The sequence below is a fragment of the Nyctereutes procyonoides genome, unplaced genomic scaffold, assembly GCF_905146905.1.
Source record: "Nyctereutes procyonoides isolate TBG_1078 unplaced genomic scaffold, NYPRO_anot_genome, whole genome shotgun sequence".
Taxonomy (NCBI): Eukaryota; Metazoa; Chordata; class Mammalia; order Carnivora; family Canidae; genus Nyctereutes; species Nyctereutes procyonoides.
In genome coordinates, this window is record NW_026575047.1 from 34,277,781 (window position 1) to 34,297,234 (window position 19,454).

The window sequence follows — 19,454 nt, forward strand, 5'->3', positions numbered from 1 at the left end:
GCTTAGGTCTCAAGTAACCTGTCCTCTGAACATAAAGGGTAGGAGGCCCCTGGGAAGCTCCAGATCTCCTTAGCTACGACCAGACTCCTCACTCTGGCACCCCGTTTTCTTTGGGTTTGTGCCTTTCTTGGCCACAAACCACATTCAGACAAAAGACAGAGGCAGTGCTATTGCCGAATTTCTAGTCCCTGAGCAAGGTGGAAGGAATGGCAGGAACTCGACTCCCACCTCCCGCCTTCAAGTCCTTTTGTTCTCTCTGCAGGGGAGGTTTGCACTTGCCTGGCAAAAAGGTTCTAAAGGTAAATAAATTTAAAACCTCAAGCGGAGAGGAGCTCCGGGAAAACCCAGCCCTTCCCGGCCTCACACTGATCGGGAATTAAAGTGTCGGTTGGTCGGTCGGCAGGTCCACTTTCAGAGCAGCGCCGGCAGCCACATCGAGGCAGCGCGAGGCGGAGGCTGGACGGCGATCCGCGTCCCCCGCGTCCCCCGCGTCCCCGGGGCCAGGCTCGGACCACAGGTAGCAGTCGCCGCGCTGGCATCCTGGCCGCGCTCCGGGGAGAGCCACCGCCTGCGGCCCAGGGAGAGGCCCGGCCGCCGAGGTACCCAGACTTTGGGGGAGGGGGGCGTTTCCTTCTGCAATGCCGTCCCACGGGCCTGAACTCGGACTCTCCTGGTGCTTTCCTGGCCGAGGGGACCAGAACTCCGCGAATGCGACCTCCCCGCCTCGGGGACAGGGACGGGCTGTGCGGATGGAGGCGCCCGAGGCCCCACTGCGGCGCACACGGCGACTTGCCAGCGGCCGCCAGGGCCCACCTCCCGCACACCCGCCGGGGTTCTCGGGGGCTCGCGTGTGCGTGTGAATGTGTGTGCGCGTTTGGGGAGGGGGTGGTCACATGACCTCCAGGCTCCAATCTGGGTACCAAGTAAGCCAAGACCCGCCAGGAGGGAAAAATCCAGGAGCGAAGGGACCCCTTGGCCTGGCCTGGCCGAAGACTGCGGAGCCGGAGCCTGGAGAGGGCGAGCCCGGCGCCCCGGGGGGAGGCGAGGCCGCGGGGGACCCCGCTCGGCCGCTGGGGGCCGCAGTCACCTTCAGCTCCGGGGCGCGGGAGCCGCGAACCCCGCTGGTCGCTCCCGCCCGGCCGCCTCCAGCGCGCAGCCTCCGCTCGCGGCCCCCCCGCCCGCCGCCCGCCGCCCGCCGCGACCCGGACCGAGGACGCCGGCGCCCCCCGCCCGCGCCCCCGCCCGCCGCAGCCTCCAGCCGCGCCCCTCCCGGCCCGCCCGGCCCGCCCCGCCGTCCCCGGGGCGCGCGCACTCCCCGCCCGTGCGCCCTGCCGGCTGCGCGCCCCGGGCGGGCACCGAGAGCCGCGCGCCCCGCTCTCCGCCGCCGGCTGCCCCCCGCCCGTGACGCGGCGCGTCGGCCGAGACAAAAGACCGGGGCCGGGCCGCCCGGGGCCATGCGAGCCCTCGCCGGCCGCCCGCCGTCCCGGAGGAGCCCGCGCGCCCGCCCCCGCCGCCGCGCTCCCGCCCCGACCCCGCCCGCAGCCCGGGGGGCGCCGCGCGCCTGAGGTCGGACCCGGCCCCCACCTCCTCCCGGGCCGGGCGGCGGGACCCGCAGCCCCCGCCCCCGCCCCCGGCACGCACCTCGGGCTGCCCCGGAGCCGCGCCGGGCTCGGATCCCTCCCGAGGCGCGGCGTGGGAGGCCGAGCGCAGCGGCGCGGAGAGCACGGGAGCCCCGCGGGGCCTCGGAGGTAACTTCGGAGAGCCCGGGACGCGCGGGCGGGGGCTCAGCGGGCGGGATGTGCCGGGCCTTGGGGTCCGCGGTGCAGGCGGCTGGGGCGCCGCGCGCGGGGCGGGGGGGGGGGGGCGGGGCGGCAGGGCGCGCCCCCTGCCTCGGCGGGGCACCCAGCTCTGCGGCCCGAGGCGCTGCGCTCCCGGCTGGCTGGAAAAGGTGTTGGGTGGGGTGGGGGCGGGGTGGGGTGGGGGCGGGGGTGCGGGCTTGGCCAGACCTGGCAGAGAGATGGGGAATCCGGGCAGAGACCATGCAGTTTGGGGCAAGTTTTCACAGCTGAAAATTCGCTTCTAGAAAACGATAATTTCAGGGTTAAATATGTGAGCTCTGTGTGCAAAAAGCCTGACACATCAGAGGCGCGAAGTAAGACCGAGAGCTGGACAAACCCCAGGTGGACCCGCCAGTGCCTCCGATTCTTCAGTTGAGATTTCCAGTCACGTAGAGGTGGAATGGGATCGTTGTTCTTCCTGGGCAGATAAGGATGTTCAACTTCACCTGCCAGGAAACACAGAAGCCAGGCCTGGGTGGCAGGGAGGGTGCACTCACATACTGTGTGATTCATGCATATGCTGCATCCCTACCTGCTCCAGTGTCCCTGCTAAAGCCACTCTTCCGAGTATTCCTGGCGGGATCAAATCCAGCCAGAGTAATCATTTGTCTGCTCCCCCGGGGTGCCCGGCGCTTCCGGTGGCATTTGAGTAGCTTAACTGTAATAGCGCTCAATCAGCACTGGAAGATTGTAGCTGGAAGACCGTAGCTGTAGCTGTGTTAAACGCCTGTGCACACGTTTGGTGAAGACCTGAAGGAAGGGGAAGCTCCAGAGTCTCTGCTATAAACAATAGAGGTCTGTCTTCAGAAGCTTTACCCCCGGTTCTCTTGTGGACGGGGTGATTTCATTGGGAGGGGGCAGAGTTTTTGCTGCTGTGATCTGGAGTTTCATTGCTGGGCTCTGCTGTGATTTTATGCATGATGTGAAGAGTTGCCAGGAGTCTGGCAGCAGCTTTTGGGGCCAGTGAGGCACCCCTTCCTCCAGCAAATGAACCGCTGCCATCACCTCTTTGGGATGGAGAGGGTCAGTAAAGGGCCCTTCCTTCCCATCTCTGGAATCACCGACATCAACAGAGCCTGCCCTGCAGGTGGAAGCCGGCAGGCTGCTGTGGCCACGGTTGTCTTTTGGAATGAGCTCTGGGCCACTGGCTCATTGAAAGCCTGGCTGCAGTATTTCGAGCACTGTTGAAGTGAGAGAGGAGAGTAAGAGTGTGTCGGGTGGCTGGCACCGTAGAGAGGGTTACACTGCCCCCCGTTAATGGGCTTTCTTCTTGTGTAGCAGAGGAAGGTGGAGCAGGAGGGGGAGTCAATCTGCAGAATGAGCAAATTTACAGATTTTCTTAGCTTACTGGAGCCTGGAGGGAAAAACCTTAAATGTCTGGTAAATAAAGTTGGTTTTTATTGTGTGTGTCTGATGAGGTTTGTATAGATCTGGGACTATGTGAAAATAAATATCAGTTGCCAGGGAAAGAATAGATCAAACAGTTTATTTGCATTTCTGATGAGTTTGGTGAGGAAGTGTTGTATAGCACTTAATACTTGGAAGACAGACAAAGAGTTCTTTGTTGGTGGTATGTTCTTTCTGAGTTTTACATATAGAATGTCTTTTGTCCCTGGCTAGTGCCGGAGGCAAAATTGATGAGACTTTCCAGCTTCTAAAAGCGTTTGTATTTATTAACTCTGATCCTCCCTGTGAAGCATTTGTGCTCCACTGAGGGTAGGCTGTGTGTCCTGTTTCTGTCCACAGCACGCAGGACTGGTCTGGGGCTCTTCTTACTTAGGATTTCCAAAATAAGCCCTGTCTCAAATCTTGACAAACTGTGAAGCAGAAAGCAGTGTTGCAGCTTTGGCTTTCCGCCTGCAGAGCCGGGATCCGCTGGCCCGGGAGAAGGAAGGGGGAGGCTCCGCTCTCTGCTCCAGATCCCTTTGCAAATCTGTTGCTAAAGCCCCACTGATTAGCTTTTCCCACTGACATTGGGACGGTAGTTTTGGAACCTTACCTGCAGACTTGGTGTTCATTGAAATTAAAAAAAAGAAGAAGAAGAAAGAAGAAAAAGAACACACACCGTAGAGTTTGGAGACAAGCAGAGGCAGTGAGGGGCCAGCCTCAGGCATGCTCCTAACTCATCCTATGACGTTGATGAGATACTTAACTTTCCTGCATGTTTATATGCATGAAATGAGAGCACATCGGATCAGATCATTAATCCCCTTTCTCTTTTTAAAATTAAATATTCTATGACAATTGAGTGTGCGAAACAGACTAAAGAGTGGGGAGCAGCCTACTCACTCCGGGTGTGACTTCTCAGGCACCCTTCCGGAACCCCTAACGGCTCCACAGGACACAGTTTGAGAATCACTGGAAGGCTTCTCTCTAGAACATGGCATATTTTCTCTCTGTCTGTTGGAAACAAAATACTGTGGTTACCTCATTCTGTATTATAAATGTTTCCCTGGCACCGATCCTTCTCCACAGCTAGCTGTGTCCCCGGAGGAGCCTCACCGTTGCTGCCCTAAATCTCCTGGGTCTGGCCCTGTGCCCAGCAGGTGAGTAGGGTGCTTAGTAGGGACTTGCTGGGTGAATGAGGAAAGGAGTTATTCTGAGGGAACAGTGACTGGTAGTCGGGCTCTGCTACTGTGTGAATCTTAGGAAGGCAGGGGCTTTGATTTATCCGTTGCTGTGTCTCCAGCATCTAGGACACTGACTGGCTCATTGTAAGAAAAACTTAACGTGGTTAGAGCTGTTAACTGGGCTTTTGAGAATTCTAATGTGGGGAGTGGGGTCATCCACACACTGGCAGTTCCTGGACACCTGGGTTCGGTTCACTTCTGACTTAATCTCCTTGAGACAGCATCAGATTCCACGGCTTACAGGCTCAGTCCTACAGACGGTCCCCACCCCATCCCCGCTTGACACACCAGCCAGGAGCCCTGGGTTGTTACCTGTGCTTCAGATTGGTTGCTGGCCACACAGCGGAGGTCCCAACCGCCTCCTCCTTAGGCTCAATTAATTTGCTAGAATGGCTCACAGAAACACTTAACGTTCACCAGTTTATTAAAAGGTATTAATCAATAGCCAGGTGAAGAGAGATGCAGGGCAAGGTTCTAAGCAAAAGAACTACAGTCCTTTTAGAGCTAGGGGCCCAGCCTGGTGGAACATGGAAGCTGTCTGAAAAGGGGCCAGAAAGCTCTCCTCTTGGGGTTTTATGGAGGCTTCGTGACATGGTCACCATTGACTAATCAGTGGCCATTGACTCAAGCTCCAGCCGCTCTTCCCTCTTGGAGATTGGGGATAGGACTGGAAGTCCCAACCCTTGAAATTAGGTGATTGGTCCTCCTGGAAACCAGCCCCAGCCCTTGGGTAGGATCCAAAAGTCACCTTCCTCAAAAATAAGATGCCCATTTCACCCTTATGGCTCTGAAGCATTGTCAGGGTCTGTGGATGAAGGCCCAACGTATTTGAGAAGTTTATATTTCGATTATCTGAAGGACCAAATACATATATATTTTTAAATGATTACATTGCACCTAGGAACGGGATTTCTACAAGAGGTAATAAGCAATATATGTACGGCTATTCTGTTCATAAATGTTCGGACACTTTCTCCTTCTGGGCACACATAGGATTGCATTTTCCAGCTTCCGTGAAGTTAACCATGTCCGTGTGCCTTCCTTGGCTAGAGAGATGTGCATGGGAGCTTTCAGACATATAAGATGTTTCACCATGGTCTCCTTTCCCTCTGCTCCACTGGTAGTGAAAGCTCTAGAAGCTGGCCGCTCCCTCAGTCTGAGTCCTGGATCACAGATGACATGGGGTGCAGACCCTAGCTTACTCACACAGGATGTGTTAGAGTCCCTGGAGTCTGGGGGCTGTGAATCCCCGCAGCAGGACCTGCCCATCCTGACAGGGTCAGTGCATACAGGGCTCAGGATAAGGCTGGCCTTGGTTTGGAACTCATCGGGAGGGTCCATGGCTACTGAGACAGGGCTTCAGGGGGGATCAGCACTGGGGTGGCCACTGCATGAGGATGTTGTCATCATTAGCTGGGTGGAGAGCTCGTTTGGGGATATACCCAAGTCACTGTTTTTGAGAAGGACCATGACAGCCCAGAGCCTGGTGAACCGGCCATGACACGCTGGCTCCATAGTTTGGGGGGAAGAAAGTGAATCTGGTAAATGTGTTCACAGACCAGGGAGATTAGGAGTCAGATAATAAAAAGAAGCTGTGTCGTGACCTTGGAATCCAAGCTAAGAGAGCCTGTGGAAGGAACTGAAGGGCCAGTGTTGTGTGGCTGTGACCTGTGACGTGTCATCTGCTGGCCCAGCGGGCTACACACATGTGCACATGTGTCATCAAAGCATTGAGAGTGGATCTGTTGGACATGCTCATAGGTGCTGTTGCTAGAGCTCTGCGTGTGAGTTCTGCATGCCCCTAGCCAGCAGGAGCTTCTGAGCGGCCTTCCCACCAGTATGGCCAGCAGGCACAGCGCTGAGCACCTAGCGTCCCCTTTGCCTGGACTGTCCTCTGCACGTCCCCCCTGCCATTCACCTTCTGTTCCCTGGAGCAGTCATGACCCTGTGGCTGATGGGCAGCGGCTACCATGTGGAGCCTCTGTGAACACGAGAATTTCAAAACAGGAAAGCCTCCTGCAGGAAGCTAAACGTGCAAGCTTTATGGGTCCTTGAGGGGACTTCCATAAAGAGCTGAGAACACAAGTCAGAGAGGTCAACAGACCAGTGGGGGCTGATGGGCGTCCCATGAGCACGAGGGGCTATGACTGTCACGGAAGCCTGCAGGGAGTTGGCAGTGCCGAGAAGCCAAGAAGAGCACGGAGCTGGGGGGAGTGGGGAGACCTTCCTCAGCGTGGTGGCTGGGGGGCAGTGTGTGGGCGGTAAGTGGGCAGTGAGTGGGGTGGACAGTGGGTGGACAGTGGGTAGGCAGAGAGTGGGTTTGAGTGGGCATAGATAAGGACTGGGTGTGGGCAGTGGTCTGTGGGCTCCTCCTCTCTGTCCCCATCGCCACGGGAGCTCGCACTGCGCTGTACCGACAGCTGTCTGCTGGTCTGTCCCCACTGAGCTGGGAGACCCTGGAAGGATAGGACTGCACGCTTCTTGGTGTCACCAGCATCGTATCTGGCCTAGGCCTGGTATGTCTGTGCATACCATCGGGTGAGGGAGGGAATGAGGTCCTGCTGATCTCTGTAGGGGTGTGGAAGGCCTGACCCTGCAGCAGCCACAGGAAGGAAGAGAAGACCACGATTCAGTCCCCCCACAGCCTGGGTCTGAGTCTACCACATGGTGTGGCCACTGAAAAGATCCTCAGAGCTCGGCTGAGAGAGGGGACAGTGTTCTGCACGCCACCATAAGGAAGCTCTCCTTGAGAAGTGCAGAACCAGTAGGGAACTATTTAAAGAAGAACCACGGGTCGTGGCACCACGGTGTGACTAGTCCAGAATCCCCAAGCAGCTGCCCACCATCCCAGAGCCTCTCAGGGATCTTCATGAATATAGATTTCCAGGCTTTGCCCAGGGCTGCCCAGTAGGAATGTCTGGGCTGAGCACCAAGCCTCCATTTACCCCACATTTTACACCTGCTGTGGCGAGTTGCCTGGAGGGGAGGGGGGACCTGAGTTTGAGCTGACCTTCTGAGTCACAGGATGGAGCTTGCAGCCGAGTCTCATCAACGGAAAGGATGCAGTTGCTGCAGCCGGTCATGGATGGCTGGTTGGAGGAACCGGGATGGAGGAGCCACCTGCAGATCCTGGGAAAGCTGCCCCGATGTGTGACCAACAACCCCTTGGGGAGGGGAGAGGCTGCCTTCTTCTGGCAGGGGGTGGAGGGCACTGCAGGTACTAGCTCCGAAGGTCAGGGCTGCCGTGGGCTCCAGGAATGGGGAGCAGGATGAGGCAGCATGGCCAGCCACATTTCCCAGATTTTAGGACGTGTTTCGGGATTGCTGCCTGGGACAGTCCTTGTTCACACCACCAGCAATTCTTCTTGTTCTCCTCGGTCGCCCATCAGTAGCCAGTTCCCACTGACGGGCAGGGCCTACCAAGTCGTATTTTATCAACTAGGGCAAAGCATTTGCCCTCTGGGAAGGATGTTGTTGTGCTTCCAGTTATGTCTACTGTACATGTGAGAAAATGTGTGTGTGTGGGGGGTGAGCTTTCCTTCCGTCCGGGGGCTCTGGTGCCCGGGGATTCGGGTCCCCAGGGGGAGGAACCCGTGGCAGGCTCAGGAAGGAAAGTCCCCAAAGCGGCCTTTGGCCAGCCCCCAGCCCCCCAGGCTTCATTAGGGTACCCGGCGGCAGAAGGGACTTTGCAGACGTGCATTAAGTTAAGGACCTTGCGAAGGGAGTTGTCCTGGCCATGGCCATCTGGGTGGCCACTGCCCTCAAGCGGGCAGGAGAAGGCAGAGGAGTCGCAGAGAGAGCCACAACCATGGGAGCATAGGTGTGAGCCACACGGCTGCTGGCTTTGGGGATGGAGGAGGGGGCCGAGAGTCGAGGATACCTGGATCTGAGCCCCGTGAAACCCTGAAACCCAGGTGGACTTCTCGCACCTGACAGCCTCAAATGACAACGTCTGAGATGATCTGTATTTGCCGCCAAAGTGCGGGGAGGCAGACCCACGGCGTAGCTTCATCTGACTTCTGGAGAATCCACACAATCTTCACCATGGCCCGTGTTTCTCGAATCCTAGAATCTACCCTCTTGAAACTCAAGCCGCGGAGCCCAGTTTGTGAAACACAACAGCAAAAGTTCAACACGGTCTCAAGAGCCCATCAGGCACAGGAGTCACAGAGCCATATACCTAGTTGTCAGGAGGCCACACGCGGGATCGGGGATGCACGTTTACATTTATCGCAGGTGTGAAAACAGCTAACACAAATTAACACAAAGTATAGGGAGTTTGTGCAAGGGAGGACGGAAAAACTTTCCCGGGTAAAAAGTGAACCAAGGGAGTCTTGTACTGCTATGCAACATTTTGGCTTCCCTGGCATCACTCCCCCCCCGCCCCCCCCGAAAATGCTGTCTGTCTATATGTCTCCATTCTGCTGCCATCATCTGGTCCAGGGCCTCACTGTCCTGGGAAGTCAAAGAGGGGAGGCTGGTCTGGGGATGATTTCAGGCAGAGAAAGGGGAAGTTAAGGGACCTCCTACTTGTTACTAATATTTTGCCCTAAAATGAGACACGAGTGATGCCTGAGCATTAGGAAGGTATATTTTGGAGACATTTTGATAAAGTAATCATTTTGGAGCTAAATATTATGTGAGAGGTAATATACTAGTACATAATATTTCTTTACATACCATATCTTATAAAATGCCTCCGTGACCAGCCAAACATGCCACTTATGCTTCTGCCCCAAGGCCTTTGCACTAGCGGTCCCCTCCGCCTTGGACACTTGGTTTTCTCCTCATAGAAAAAAGGTAGGCACCTGGTTTATTCTATATATATATATGCGGGGACTTCATTCAAATGCAGTTTTCCCCTGAGGACTTCTTTGACCATTGTATTTAAAATTGTGACTTCCATCTGCCCTATTCTTTCTGTGTTTTCCTCTCTTTTTCTCCATAGCACTTTGCATCTCTACTGTACTATATGTTTTGCTTGTTTATTTTGCTTATCTCCCCACCTAGAATATAAGTTTACTAGGGGAGTTTTGTTTTATTTTGGTTTGCTCTGTATCCCGCTGTATTTCTATCAGCTAAAATAGTGCCTGACACATACCAGTTACAAAATAAAGATCTTTTGAATGAAAAAAAAAATGGATGTCTCATTTGACCCTTTTAGTGATCCCAGGAGCAGGAAGTGATGCCTTCCTTTTCTAGAAGAGAAAACCAAAGGTCATAGGTGATAATTTACTCCCCAATTTAGGTTGCTGGGATCTGCCTAAAATTTTTTCCTCTTTATTTTTCATTAGAAAGTCAGTTATTCAGAACATTTGAGTCATACAGACCTGAGACAAAAGGAGGAAAAAAAGCACCCAGGGACAATTAGTATGAGTTTTGGTATATAGAGATGTATACATATAAACAATTGCATATCATATTACAATGTGCCATTTAGTAGCATGCTTTTTTACTTAAGAAGATGTCATTAATATTTAACATGTCAATAAATATACTTTTGCAACATGATTTATTAATGTGCTGGATTGTATTTCAGCACATTAATGTGATATGCTGAAATCACGACCAGTTTTTGGATACAAAGGTTATCACAAAGATGATATTTTCTTCTTATAAGCAGCATTGAGGAGAATGTATCTGTAGCATTTTTCTTTTTACATGTATCTGATGATTTCGTTCAGAGAAATACCTAGAAGTATAGATTTGTTTTGTTTAAAAATAGGTATGTTTTCATTTTAGGTTTTAAGTTTCATTTTAAATTTTACTGCTGATTACTCCCTGTAACAGTTACACAGGTGTGTACCTCTCCGGTGATACATGGGGATCCCATAGCCATTCCCCCCCCCCATAGTGGTATGAGCCTTCTTAACCATTTCCAATCCATCAGGCAAAAAGCCCACATCTTGTAGTGCCTCCCCACCTCATAAAGAAATCATTTCAAATACTTTCTTTAGATTTATAAATAAGGTAGTCAAATTGCTGTGTTAGTTTGTTACTTATTATGACATGCATTGTTTTCTTTGCTTTTCTTTCTTTGTAGATTGACTTTTTTTTTCTTTTGGACTGCTCCTTCTTTCCTGTTAGTATTTAGAGCTTTAAGTAAGATGCCAAAAGCTTCTTCATTCGGGTTTGTTTGTTATGTTTTTTTCAATTTTCATGATGTTTATTGGCATTGGAAGTAGTCATTTCCATTCATCCAAACTGATCAGTCTTTTTCTCCATGATTTCAACTTCTGGAATCTTGTATGGAAGATGCTTACATGACCTGCCATTATCTAAATCCTGACAAAAATTTCCTTCTTTTTATTTTATCCATAACTTCCTTTTGTGTATGGCAAGGACTGAGAGCTAACTTAATTTTTTTACCTGCTGGTTAACCAGTTATTCCAATAACAATTATTGGTGCATTTATGTTCTACTGAATAAAGCAGTGTTTTCTCATGGACTCGAAAGGCTTCCTTTGTCATATAGTCAGTCCTGCTGCTTCTTGTCTTTCTATTCTCCATTGATTTATCCATCAAATTATAATTATAGGAGCTTTGCACTAAGTTTGAATATTTGGCTATCCAAATTGATTGCCATTTTGACCAGAGCATCTAACTATCTTCAAGCAGATAACTTTTTAGTGTTCCCTCCAGCACACAGGACCTCTCACCATAAAAATGCAAAATCAATGAATATGAATAACAGCAAAACACAGTCTTGTTGATTTTCTTAGTTACTCACCTTTATAGCCTTATTTATAAAAATTTTCTTTTGGCGGTGCCTGGGTGGCTCCATCAGTTGAGTGTCCAACTCTTGATCTCAGCTCAAATCTTTTTTTTTTATTAAAGATTTTATTTATCCATGAGAGACACACAGAGAGAGGCAGAGACATAAGCAGAGGGAGAAGCAGGCTCCCTGCGGGGAGCCCGGTGTGGGACTTGATCCCAGGACCCCAGGATCATGCCCTGAGCTGAAGGCAGATGCTCAACCATTGAGCCGCCCAGATGTCCCTCAGTTCAAGTCTTGATCTCAGAGTCTTGAGTTCAAGCCTCACATTGAGCTCCACGCTGGGTGTGGAGCCTACTTACAAAAATACCTTTTTTTTTCCTTTTGTTTCCATTTTTGACAGGTTTAAGTGGGAACTTGTTTTTCTAGGTTTTAAAACATACTTTACCTTTAAATTAGTACATATTTTTAAAAGTGCATTGAAGAACTGAAAGTAAACTAAGAGATGTCCATCTACCACTGAGATTAAATAGGAATTCACATTTGATCATTTTTGCTTCCATGACTTTTTTTTTTAAAGAAAAACTATGTGAAAGTTCATGTTCCACTTGCCACTCCTTGTACTTTCATCACCTGCTCTTCACCCCAATGGTGGGAGGGAGGTTTCCCTTCCCTCCTAGGGCTATGTGGATGTCCATGCACCAAACACCTGATGTTGGATAGATGATATTGACAATGGTTTATTAATCATGTATTCATGGCCCAGAGGAGGAGGAAATGGGGCACACAGGGTGTGAACTTGGGTCTGTGGGAAGTAGGTGATATAGTGACAAGAAGATGAAGTGACCCCTGGATCCTTGGGAGGCTTGATTGACTTGTTTGAATAGTTCCATGGCTGGCAGTTACCAACACCTGCTACTCAGGGACAGGTAGGAGCTATGCTTGATCTCCTTGAGAAGGAGGGATGTTGGGCTGGGGACCTTCTGCACAGGAGCAGAGTGTGGAGGTCATGTGAGACCCTCTGACTTCACCAGATGTCAAGGTGGCATGTAATGCTGGGTCTTACACCACATCTTCCTTCCTCCTCTCTCTTTCTCTAAAGGAAACCATGATCCCAAACCAGACATATTTCATTTCCATAGATGTTTTCACATTTTCTGTTTTATATAAACATTCTAAAACAATTTTTTTCAAACTACATCAATGATATGACACATTCATTTGTAACTTTCCTTTCCACACGTTTTTGTGTTTTTGAAGCTCATCCTTTAATTTACTACAAATAAATTCATTCACAATAGCTGCTGTATAATATCAATTATATGATAAACCCATGTTTATCTCTTTCCCCACTGCACTCTTACTATTAAAAAGTCTTTTGAATGAGCAGTTTTGCTGCCTTATGAACCCATGTGAATGTTTATCTTGATGTATTACTAAAGGGGGATTTGGAAGGCAATAGGATTTGCTTATCTTGACCTTTATCTGTATAGTCAAACTGCTTACTCTTTGCCAGGCACTCATACATATACCTCAACCATGTGAGGTTGATACTATTATCATCCCCATTTTCAGATGAGGAAACTGAGACACAGAGACTAATAACGCTTAAGTCACCCAGCTCATAAGTGGAAGAGCTTGGATTTAAATTTGGGCAATTTGTCTCTAGAGTTTCTGATATTTAACTATTGTACCATTCTGCCTAAAACAAATACCAACTGTTTTTGATTTGGTTTTGGCTGATATGTCTTATTTCATCCTTATACATTCAACCTTCCTGTGAAAGCATGTTTAGGTATATTTCTCATAGGTGGCATTTGGCTGCAAGTTTTTTTTTTTTAAGATCCAATTTGAGAGTCACAGTTTTTTAATTGGTAAATTTAGCCTGTTTACATTTATTGTGATTTGATGTATTTGGATATATTTCTGTCATCTTGTGAGTTTTACTTATCTTACTTTGTCATTGCTTCTTTATTTCTTTGATTTCTGACCTTCTATTAATTTACTGAGTTTTTATTTACTCTGTTTTCTTTACATTAGTTTAGAAGTTCTACATTAAGTTCTGTAATTTATTCCTGTTCTATTGATGGTTATCCATAAATGTTTTCTAATATACATTTTTGAGTTAACATCTATATTTAACACATTTTTCCTCCTCTGGAGAATACCAGGTAATGCTTAAGGAGTTTTAACCCTGATCATACCCCTGCTTCCATCTTGGCTCTAAAAGTAGTCATTACTATGCTTTTATACAGTTAATATGTGTTTAGAATTAGCTATATGTTTACTACTTTTTTCTGGATTTTCTTTTTTTTTTTCCTGAAGGAGCTTATTTAGTAGTTTTCACAGTGAGGAATGTGTCTGCAGTTTTAATTTTTTTAATGAATAGTAGTTTTTCTGGTGTTAGAACTATAAGCTATAGGTCATTTTTCCTTAGCACTTCAAGAATTTTGTGTCTATGTCTTCTAGTTTATCTTTTTCTTTTTCTTTTTTTTTTAACTTTGAAAGAGCCAAGAATTCTGGACATCTGTTCATGGAATACACATAATGTGGATTTCATAAATAGACCTCAGCTTATCAAAAAGATGCCCCAAATTACCATCTCATCTTTATATAACAGAAGAGTTCCTTTTAAAATTTATTTTATTTTATTATTTTTAAAGACATTTAATTATTTCAGAGAAAGAGTGAGCATTAGAATGTGAGAGGGAAGGGCAGAGGGAAAAGGAGAGAGAATCCTAAGCAAACTCTGTGCTGAGCACAGAGCCAGATGTGGGGTTTGGTCTTACGGCCCTGAGATCATGACCTGAACTGAAACTAAGAGTTGGGTGCTTAACTGACTGCACCACCCAGGTGCCCTAGTCCCTTTTTCTCTATTCTTGAAAAAATTTATGTTTAGGTTTATTCTCTTTTCAGTAATTCATTCCCTTCCCCCACTGCCTCAGCCATTTTAAGGCTTTCTGTCTCCTTCTGGTATGCTTCAGTTTCCATGTGGTATGCTTTGCTGTTTAGGGCTGAATTTATTTTTATAGGTCTTCTTGTGGTTTCTCTTTGAATTTGAGGATTTGTGTTTTCAATTCTTGAATAATTCTAGACATTGTTATTTTGATTATTGGCTTTACATTATTCTCTTATCTTTCCTGGAATTCTTGTTAGGCATTTGTGGGTTTTTTTTGTTTGTTTGTTTGTTTGTTTTTGTTAGGCATTTGTTAAGACTTCTCCTGCTCTATGTCTTTTGACCCTGATTTCATATTAAAATATTTGTATTTCTCTATGCTGCATGTTTATAGATACCCTTAGATTTGTCTTCCAGTTCTCTCTTTTTGTTGTTGCTTATGCTAGTATGTTATTTGATCTATTGTGATTTTTATTTCAAAGACTATTTTTTATTTCTAGGAGTACTATTTGGTTCTTTTCCAGGTCCCTGTGTTCTTTTTTCACAATATCTTTTATTTGGATTCCCCAAAAATTTAGATATCTTTGCTTATTTAAAATATACTTACAGCTTTTTTTTTAAGATTGCTATTCCATTTTGCAAAGTCCTTAAGATTGCTATTCTACTTTGTGAAATTATTAAAGTCCTAATGGTCCTGATTACTTTATGTCTGCTGACTCTTACTCATTGTGAATACTCCCTCTTGTGTGCTGTAGTTTTTTCAAATATTATCCTGTGTTAGTGTGTGTGGCTTCTTATCTCTTCAGGGCACCGTCAATTGTCCAGAGCTGTCTTGCACTTGTTTTGCTTGCATCCAGGGATATCACCAGCATGGAACCAATATAGTATTAATTTCTTAGCTTGAGAGTTCTTGAACCCTGTGGCAACATAAATTTTGGGCCCAGAGCATTTAAGGCATTGCCTTGCTTTGCATTTTAAGGAATAACCTTTTACTTTATCTAACACAGAGGCTGACAAGTTTCCTTGTTTCCTGAGCTCATGAGCAGTTTTTTTCTCTATTTCGTATTTTCATACAGAGTTAGAAAATAGTCCTTCAGGGGTCCCAGCTCCAGGCAGACATCCATGTTCCCACTCGCCATGTGGTGGAGAACTCTTCTATCCTAACTCAGTGGGAACCACCTGCCCCATCTTCCCCACAGCAGCCACGTGACCAGTGCTCCTGCTCGTCCTGTGATTTTCAATCCTTTCTCTGTTTCTGGCACATTTACCTGGCTCTTTCCCAAACCTAGCTGCACATGTTTTGTTTTTTTTTTCTTTTAAGTATGTTTTACCCAGCATTTCTAGGTGTTCACAATAGAAGGTTTTTCACATTTTCTAAGCTTGCCTTCTCACCAGACCTGGAAATTGTTTCATAATGACCTGACTTCTTAGTCAAGGGCTTTGCACCAGGGTTGAGCTCAGGGTAGGACATGCATCTGGGCAAGTGGAAGTGTAGCCCCTTCCAACTCCTTGCTGCCCTCTCTAGCAGATTTTGTGGTGAAGAGCTGCCTCCGGGAGAGAAAGCTGTCTCCCTTCAGCTTAACATTTTCACAAGGAAATGTGAAATTTCCTGACCACACGTTTCAGATTCCTCATTTCATGCCTCACTTTTACAGCTTCCCTGAATCCACGGCTGCATTGAATCACAGCAGCAAACACCATCCTGGAAACAAACAACATCCAGAGGCACAAGCAAGCCAACACTCAGGCAGGAATCACACAGACACTGCAGGGAAACTGTTCTGCAGTGTGCTGTCCATGCTCGTGAAGTAAGGGCACCGTGGCCACATTCCACTGCTGCCCGCCATTTTGGCTTCTGAAGGATCAATATATGAGGGCGTGTGGGAAAACCTGAATGAGAACACGTCATCACTGCCTTTTGCTAATCTGATTGAGGGTTTATATCATTCGTTTTCACCAGCTTTAAGGGTTGCTGGCAGAAGGGAAGATGAAAGCTTTAAGGCAGGTTGGTGGAAATGAAGTCCAGAGAGCTTCCTGCGGCAACTCTATGAGCTGTGGCCCAGGAGCATATTTCCCTTTCTTCTGCTCTGTTTTGGTTAACATCAGATGTCAGCACTCTGAGCTCTTAAAAATGCATAAAGCTATGGAAAGGTGGATGTTCATTTTAGTCTTATGGACCAGACAGCAACAACACTTGTCATGGCCAGAGAGGGATGTGAGAAAGGCATGCAGTGCTGTGAGGGGGTGAGACAACATCAGGCATCTGGGTCCCACCCTTCCCAGAGCCACATCTGTTGTGTGGTGGCAACAGCCTTGGGTGGGAGTGGAAAGAGCCTAGAGCAGGTGGTGCGACTCATGGTGTTCTAGCAGAGACAGCATGGGTCCGCCTGTGCATCCTGTGGGCTCAGTGCTCACCCCAACCCTCAGGCCTGGTGTTCTCAGCTCCTGCTGCCTACAGAGTCAAGTCCAGATGCCGCCCAGTCACCCAACACTCGCCTGTCCAAATCCCCTGCTGGTGCAGGTCCACCCCCCATCTCTCCATCCTCACCAAACAAATTCCACTCCACCTGCCCCTTTGGGCCTCCTGCCCTCTGCCTGGAACCCCTGCTCTGTCCCCTCCCCTCTGACACAGCCTCTGCGTCAGTCTTTGGGGCCAACAGAGAAGTAAGGAGGAAAGAGCCTAGGTGAGTGGTGTGAGTATGAATATGAGTGTGTACACACATCTGAGTGACTGTGTCCGTGTGTTTCTGTGTGTTTTTTTCCTCAAACAGACCGAAGAGTGGTGGTGCCTCCTTCTCCAGGCTGTGGTGCACGTTTCGTGTAGGCCCCAGTGCGTAACAGGTGCTCAGGCCATAGTGGCCCCCCACCTGCCCCGTTTACTCCAGCCACGGTGGTGATGCTTCTCCCCATCCTGCGTGCCTTCCATAGCATCATCAGCCCTGAGCCCCTAACCTGACTGTGGCCCCCAGACGACTCACTTTGCCTTGAAGGGGCTGTCACCCCTCCCAGAGCCTCAGTCTCCCCATCTGTGAAATGGGAGTGGCCTCCTCACACCATAGAGCTGCCTGTGTGGTCAAGTGAGGTAGCCCGCCTGTGACAGCACGTGGCAGTGAGACCTTGTCACTCGGTTACAGTGCCTCTCAGCCTGCTTCCCAGCCGAACACCCCTTTTCTCCCAATTCCTCCCTGGTTTCCTCTGGCGTACTGTAGGATGTTGCATGGGGTTCCCCCACAAGGATCCGTGTCATACACATGCAGGTGCCACGCATGCATCCATGCGCCCCCTCGGATGGGGCAGGTGCCCATCCCTGGCCATTCATCTGCCCCCAGAGTTCAGTTCTAATAGAAAGTGAGTCAGGTTTCTATTCTATTCCAGATCACTTGTGATTCCTTCATTCACTCCAGGAGACACTGGGCCTTGATTTCCAGATGCTGTTTCTGACCTGGGATAAGGAAGTTTTTAGCTAGTGAAGAGGAATAGAAAGTCCTCACAGGAAGCAGAGTCGGGCTCTTCTGGGCACTGCATGGGGGTCATCAGCCTTCCACTTCATTTCTCACTGCTCCCCGTTGCTGCCTCTTACCCCTCAAGGTCAGAGTGACCCCGTTCTCGGTGGTCAGGGCAATCGCAGACGTGGCAGTGGTCTCATGAGGCTGTCGTGAGAGTCAACACGCAGTCGAGTATGAGGAGTACAGCTTGCCCTTCCCTCCTTACATTCATGCTCTTTCTGCTCTGGTTTCTTTGCCTGCTTATCTTCCTGACACTCAAGCCCAGTGGGTTGTACCCACTTTAACAGGACATCCCGACACCCAGTGCATTCATGGGACGAATGTGGGGTCGGGCAGGACTGGGCGTGCTGCTGGGGAGAAGCAGGCTTCTCAGGGACTGGCTCTGGGTGGGAACGGGACCCCTCAGGGCCTTTGTGTCTTCCAAAGGAGGACATCCAAACCATGGTCTCTGCGTGTCCCTGAAGACACATGTGGGTGAGCACATGCAGGAGCCCAGGAGCCCTCGAAATCTAACCCAGAGAAAACACACCGCTGCCCTACGAAATGGGTCGGCCATGTGGGCTGAGCCAACCCCAGCATCAGTAGGCCACCAAGCAGGCATGAGCAGGGAGGTGGCGCCCTGGGCTTCCATGTCTCCTGGTAAATCTCAGACCCAGTCCTCATTTATCCATGGGCTCTACGAGCTTGTATATTTTGTGGAATGTTTGGTCTAACTTTTTCCATTCAGGATGGGTTGATGTAGCTGCTCCTTGTATTTCGAAGTAAGGCTTATTAGTACCGTGTGTGGATTATAAATAGCACATGTCAGAATTGTAGAAAGGGTGGGAAATTGTAAAGAAAACATAACATTACCCATAATGCATGAGGACACGGCGTGAACAGGAAGAGGCATGAGGGACCTTTCCAGGGCACTGGCAACGTTCTGGATCTTTCCGGGGGTTTTGGTGACTGCACAGGCATGCACATGTATCAAAGCTTCCACAAACACACAACTAAGATTTGCACATGTAGATCTGATATTCAAAGAAAAACTGTAAGCACTTACTGCACTTGGGTTAATGATATGAATGATGAAACGTTCAGGGGGATTGTTCGGACGTCTGCAATTGACTTCGAAGTGCATGAAAAAAAAATAAGAGGGCTTGATGAAGGCTCGAAGGATAGGTATGTGAGGAGCCAAATCAGTAAAATGTTAGTGGTAGAATCCAGATGGCGGACATATGAGTATTTGCTATAAAATTCTTTCAACTTTGCTGTATGTTTGAAAATCTGCGTCATAAAATACTGAGGGACAAAGATGATTATTAAGGAAAAATCCATATTTACTATCCAGACATGAGCACTGATAATATCGTAGTGTGCATTATTTTCTTTAATCTTCATTTCCAAGAACATCTAACTTTCTATAATTAAGACCTTCTTACATAAAAAGATTTATTTCCATTTTTTCACTAAGTTTTGTAGCATAGTTGGTTTTTTTTTTGTCATACAGAGTCTTCAGTGTTTAATTTTTAAATGAATGTATAATTTACATGCAGTGAAACTCACACATTGTTCCACGAGTTTTGACAGATGCATACAGTCAGGGAAGCACCCTCCACTGACTCACACCCAGACCCTGAGGCCACAGATGTTTCCAGAATGTCATTAAAGTGGCATCCTACCACACGTAGCCTGTGACTGGCTTCTCTCACTCAAGCACAATGCCTGTGAGCTCCATCCACATCATTGCATGTACCACCAGTTTGTTCCTTTTTAAAAAAAAAAAAAACTATTGGGGCACCTGGGTGGCTCAGTGGTTGCGCATCTGCCTTTGGCTCAAGTCATGATCCCAGGGTCCTGCATCCAGCTTCCTGCACAGAGCCTACTT